Genomic DNA, 6,372 nt, shown 5'->3' with positions numbered 1-6,372 from the left:
AAGACAGAATGACTACAACAGAAAGGAAGATCAAGAAATGAATGTCAAAAAGTGAAAAAAAACAAAGATTGAAGAAACAAAGGAAAAAAAAATAGAACAATACAGGTAAGTACTAAGGAATGACACAAAACTCTTGAAGACAACAATATATGAAATCCTCAGACTTCATATGAACAATGAAATTGGGAGGAAGATTAAGGAAGTCAAGGGCAAAACTAATAACCCACGGCAGCAATCTAAAACAGCCATAGAAAGACAATGTAGAAAGCACAGCCACTCTGGAAACACTTCGACTTAGAAATAAAACGTAACTAGGGAGGAAGATTAAGGAAGTCAAGGCAAAAACGAGAAATTGAGAGCAGCAACTAAAACAGACATAGCAATGCTATGCAAAAAGATGGAGATCTACAGCAAAACTAGCAATAACTACAAATACAGGCAATGATTTCAAAAACTTAGCCTTCAATAAGATCTCTAATATAAAGGAAGATGAAGGAAGTCAAGGGAAATACTAAACAAAAGAGTGGCAGCAGACTGAAATAACTGTGGAAAGAAAATGTAAAAAGCCAGCATAAAGACACAAACCAAAACAGAATGACTACAACAGAAAGGAAAACCAAGAAATGAAAGTCAAAAAGTGAAAAAAAATGCAGATTGAAGAAACAAAGGAAAAAAAAATAAAACAAAACAAGTAAGTACAAAGGAATGACACAAAAACTTTGAAGACAACAATATATGAAATCCTCAGACTTCATATGAACACTGAAATTGGGAGGAAGATTAAGGAAGTAAAGGGCAAAACTAATAACCCACGGCAGCAAACTAAAACAGCCGTAGAAGGACAATGTAGAAAGCACGGCCACTCTGGAAACCCTTCGACCTAGAAAGAAAACTTAACTAGGGAGGAAGATTAAGGAAGTCAAGGCAAAACCTAAAAATCTGAGGGCAGCACACTAAAACAGACATAGCAAGACTACGCAAAAAGCTGGAGATCTATAGCAAAACGAGCAATACCTACAAATATAGCCAATGATTTCCAAAACTTAGCCTTCAATAAGATCTTAGTAGGGAGGAGGATGAAGGAAGTGAAGGCACAAACGAAACAGAAGAGTGACAGCAAACTAAAAGGAGATGTAGAAAGACAATGTACAAAGCCATGGTGTTCTGGAAAACCAACAAAAAGTGGCTAGAATAGAATGGAAGACGAAGACATGAACGTTGACAAGTGAAAAACCAACAGAGATTAGGGAACAAAAGAAATACTCTAGGGAAATACAAGGACCGCGAAATAAAAGAGAGATTTCAAAAGAAAATCTACAATACTAACAACCTAAGGAATGACACAAAACTCTTGAAGACACCGATTTCAAACCCTAACACTTCATATGAACCTTGAACCAGGGAAGAAGATTCAGGAAACCAAGGCAAAAACTAAAAACTGAGGGCAGCACACTAAAACAGACTTAGCAAGGCTATGCAAAAAGCTAAAGATTTAAAGCCAAACAAGCAATACCTACAAATACAGGCAATGATTTAAAGAACTTAGCCTTCAAGAAGATCTCAAGAGAAAGGAGGATGAAAGATGTCAAGGGAAATACTAAACAAAAGAGTGGCAGAAGACTGCAAAAGCTGTATAAGGACAATGTAAAAAGCCAGCATAAAGACGCAAACCAAGACAGAATGACTACAACAGAAAGGAAGACCAAGAAATGAATGTCAAAACATGACAAACCGACAGAGATTAAAGAAACAGAGGAAAAAAAATAGAACAATACAGGTAAGTACGAAGGAATGGCACAAAACTCTTGAAGACAACAATATATAAAATCCTCAGGCTTCATATGAACACTGAAATTGGGAGGAAGATGAAGGAAGTAAAGGGCAAAACTAATAACCCACGGCAGCAAACTAAAACAGACGTAGAAAGACAATGTAGAAAGCACGGCCACTCTGGAAACCCTTCGACTTAGAAAGAAAACTGAAATAGGGAGGAAGATGAAGGAACTCAATGTAAAAACTAAAATCTGAGGGCAGCACACTAAAACAGACATAGAAAGACAATGCAAAAAGCTGGAGATCTATAGCAAAACTAGCAATATCTACAAATATAGGCAATGATTTCAAAAACTTAGCCTTCAATGAGATCTCAGTAGGGAGGAGGATGAAGGAAGTGAAAGGAGAAACGAAACAAAAGAGTGGCAGCAAACTAAAATGAGATGTAGAAAGACAGTGTATAAAGCCACGGTGTTCTGGAAAAACAACAAAGAGTGGATAGAATAGAATGGAAGACGAAGACATGAACGTTGACAAGTGAAAAACCAACAGAGATTAGGGAACAAAAGATAAACTCGAGGCAAATACAAGGACCGCCAACTAAAAGAGAGATTTCGAAACAAAATCTACAATACTAACAACCTAAGGAATGACACAAAATTCTTGAGGACAGCGATTTCAAAACCTTACACTTCAAATGAACCTTGAAACAGGGAGGAAGGTTCAGGAAACCAAGGCAAAAACTAAAAACTGAGGGCAGCACACTAAAACAGACATAACAAGGCTACGCAAAAAGCTAAAGATTTCAAGCAAAACAAGCAATACCTACAAATACAGGCAATGATTTCAAAATCTTTTCATGGACTAGATGCAAAACGGTTCATGAAATTTTCTGTCTCCTTGGGCAGGGAGAAAGGGACCCACAATTCTGCATCTGCAAGTGCAAAATGCTGGGAAGGAAGGGAGGGAATGAGGGAAAGAAAGACAGGGCAGGTATCTGAACTGTGACTTTGATTACCTCTGCAAAATTTTTCCTAACTTTCTTCTTTGCTTAGAAAAAAATAAACAAAAGCAAGCAGCAAAACTGTGTCTGTCGAGATTCAACCCACTTGCTTCGTGCCACAGTACTGAAGATCGGGAAGTTTAAGGCATCATTAAACTCACCCAGCGCACCCACTGCAGATCCTGTACTGGGGTACAGCCCCCCCATTCCTCTCCTGTGACAAATTTTCCTGATTAGTCTCTGTCTTCACACCCAGGCTGACTTGTGCACCCTGATCTCCAAACAGTGACCTCATTGCCTTGTTCAACTGGTGAGAAACTACAGTAAAATGGGAGAGGTAAACAAAGCGGGGGGGAACTAATGGCCAGAATATTTACGAGGTAGGAATCTGCTCCTTGCCATCCGGCTTCCATTATGCGCCTGAGCTTGAGAAACTGCAAGCTGAGCCTCGACGAGCTCTTTTCTGTGCCGGTTCCTCTGGAAACTCAGCCCAGCCCTGCAGCAGTTCCCTACGCCCAGCGATTGCCCTCTCCGTTACCTCCCCCTCCATGCTAGAGCCGCTTCCAGCCACGGCAGCTCCCCCCCCCCCGGGGCTGAAGGTGCCACTTACCTCATTCCAGTCACCCGGCGGCGAGGAGGGGAAGAGCTTGAGGGGCTGGAGAGTCTTTCCCGCCTGGGGACCCTCTAATCCCAGCACCCACAGCCCAAACCACCCGGCTCCCGCACGCCCCGCCGAGCACTCGTCCTCAATGGGGGGGGGGGCAGCGCTTCCCGCCTCACGCTTCGCCCCCTCAGCCCCCCCCGCCACCTCAGGGCACCCCCGGCCGGCTCCCTGGCAGGCGGCCGCGCTTCCTCCCCAGCGTCTCGGGTCGGTGGTTCCCAGGGAGGGGGGACGGGACGCGGAGGCTTGCGCTGGCGAGCTGGGGGTTGGCTCTGAGGGGAGCCATCGCCTTTTGTTCCTCCCGTCGCTCCCGTCCCCTGGGCCAGCGCCCACCGAACTTCTCCTCAGGAGCCCCCGCCCCCGCCGGGGGAGCCCCGAAGCCCCTCTCTCGCTCTACACCGACCCGGAGCTTTTTGGGCTGTTTGTTATTAATAAACCCCCTGCCCCATTGAATGTACAGAGGGTAAATCCGCTGGGAAGAGTGACACGGGGAGAGCCAAGAGCCCCCAGCGAGGCAGCAGCAGGGTCCAACATGGGTCCCCCCCACAAGAAACGGGGAGCTGCGGCTAATTTACTGCCTAAAACATGGTGCAGTGGTAGGGTAAATCACGAAACCCGCTTTGTTTGATCAGAAAAGCACCTTTTTGTGCGCAGCCACCAGCCTCGGAAAGAGCCTGTTGGCCCCGTCTCAGTGTTCGGCACGGGGGCTCGCCGGGCGCTCGCAGACGTGGAACGAGGCGTCAGCCCCGCGCCGGCACGGTGCGTTTTGGGGGCGGCGTGAGGGGGGTACGGCGGCGGGGATCCCGCGCTCGGCCTGGCGCCGGCTCCGCTGAGCTTTCCCCTTGGGGATGCGCTAAACCCAAGCCTACTGGGGAAGCCGTTACTCACGGGAGTCATTCAGCGCCGTGGCCATCGTTCCTCTGGGCACAGACGGGAAAGCTCTGGGTGACAAAGGCTGTCAGGTCGCGCTCCAGAAGCAGCAGAGCAGCGCCAGAAGATCCCCAGCACCTGATCGCACAGACACAGTTCCAGCTCAATGACGTGATTTTTGAAAACAAAACACCCAGAGCAGCGCCTGCCACCACAGCTCTTCCAGGGCAGCTTCAGCTGCCGAAGGCACCTGTCAGTCGCAGCCGGGCTGGGGCGGGGCCGCGGTGGGTAGAGGCCCAGGGGCCTGAGGAGAAAGAGGTCCTCAGGGCTACAGGAGTGGGAAGGTCCCTGAGCCCAGTCCCCAGCCCCAGCCCCACAGAGATGGAAGCCTGCTATTCAACTCACTGCCACGCATGGGGGGCACAGGGGGGTGCAGAGGGAGGCCCGGTACCTGGAGGAGAGAGTGTAAGATATCTGTCTTGGGGACAACTCACCCCAAAAAGGGCGTTTCCCTCACCCTGTTGCATTGTTCCTGCTTTGGGGCTGGGGACAGATGTGACACAGAGGGCTGTAGCCCTGGGTGGCAGAGCAGGCTCGGGGGAAGGAGTGTGCTCCTCTCCATTGAAACACCCTGGAGTGGGCCAGAGAGTGGGAGCAGCACCTGCAGCAAAAGTCTCCTTCTGCCCCATGGCCCTGCAGAGAAGTTGAAGGGGGAGAGCTCTGCAGTGCAGCCCTGTGCCAGGATCAGGCTGCAGCAGACAGGCAGTGCCAACCTCCTCTGTCTCTGAAGGCTTCAAGTGCTGCTTTCTGCAGAGGGTCCCTGGGCACTCAAGGACAACAGGACTGTGCTTGTCATAGACTGGTCATGGGAGGAGAGTGTCTTCTGCCAGCAGATGTCAAGGGGATGTAGCTCACTGGAAGAGCACCCGCTTTGCATGTGGGAGGTCCTGGGTTCGATCCCCAGCATCTCCAAGGGGTGCTTTTTCACTGACTCCCCAGCCTCAGACAGCTGGAGCCGGAGCACTTGGTCCTCTCCTGCTCTGCCCAGTCAGGGTTAGGAAACCTTTCTGGCCGCACTGGGAGACGTGACGTAAGGGTGCTGGTCAAGCCCAGGTGTCCTTTTGGTGGCTTTCCAGGGATAAGCGTCTCCAATTGTCTTGATTCCAGGTGGAGATCCCATATCACAAGGGAAGCACCCCTTGGGCTGTCTGAGTTGGATGAGGCTGGGCAGGGCTGTTGGAGTCTCAGCTGGATGAATGATGTTTCTTACTCTGATCCTGTTTCCAGGTCCTTTCTGTTCCACCATCACCACTGGCTTGAGCAGAGCCAGGGCCCACCTCTTGTTCCTTGGGTGTTTCTTGTCTTCATCCACTGTGTGCTTGTGCGACTGGGGAGGAACAAGCCTGTCCACAGCCATGCACAGGCGCTGAGGGCCACGAGATGTTGTCTCAGCTGCTCCCCTGGCAAGAAGACCCACAATGAAAATGGGGTGTGAGACATGGACTTCCAGTGCAGGGTGCCCAGCCTCTGGGAAGGGTGAGCCCATACTCAGAGAAATAAGGCTGCTCGCCCACAGGCTTTCCACAGCTGTGCTCTGACCAGCATGGAGAACCAATGCTGAGAGTTGGGGTCTCACTGTGACCCTCCTCACATAGCTCCTCAGGAGCAACCACAAATCTGGGGCACAGTGGGGATTCCGCTTTGCTGCAGAGAATGGACCCAGCCCACAGGGACAGAGTGCTCAGGTCCCAAAATGCCGTGAAACGGGCTCTTTCTGTACAGGGGTGCAGAGGCACACACAGGCCTGTGGTTGATCTTCTCAAGGAGATGGTGGCAAACGTCCGCCAGAGTAAGGAAGAACTGTTACACCTGTAGGAGGGCAGAGCTGGCAAGGAGCTGGCACAGGACAGGCACTGGGCTCTTCTGCCTCATCCCCCCTTGGGGCATCATGAGTTTGCAGGTCAGTGTTCATACTGACCATAGGCCCCCACCATGCTGAGCTGAGAAGATAACACTCTCCCCTGTTTAGAATCATAGAATCATAGGTTGGAAAAGATCGCCCCAT

At 49.6% G+C, this 6,372-nt stretch overlaps 1 non-coding gene across 1 annotated transcript; it reads left to right on the top strand.

Moving 5' to 3' along the window:
• The first annotated feature begins 5,207 nt into the window (after positions 1-5,207).
• TRNAA-UGC (transfer RNA alanine (anticodon UGC)) lies at positions 5,208-5,279 on the top strand. The gene has a single exon. It is a non-coding gene; the product is annotated as a tRNA-Ala (tRNA).
• Positions 5,280-6,372: the final 1,093 nt, after the last annotated feature.

This window comes from Opisthocomus hoazin, chromosome 15 (assembly GCF_030867145.1).
Source record: "Opisthocomus hoazin isolate bOpiHoa1 chromosome 15, bOpiHoa1.hap1, whole genome shotgun sequence".
NCBI classification, from domain to species: domain Eukaryota; kingdom Metazoa; phylum Chordata; class Aves; order Opisthocomiformes; family Opisthocomidae; genus Opisthocomus; species Opisthocomus hoazin.
The sequence above is the reverse complement of the archived record's forward strand: the minus strand, read 5'-3'. Positions and strand labels throughout refer to the sequence as shown.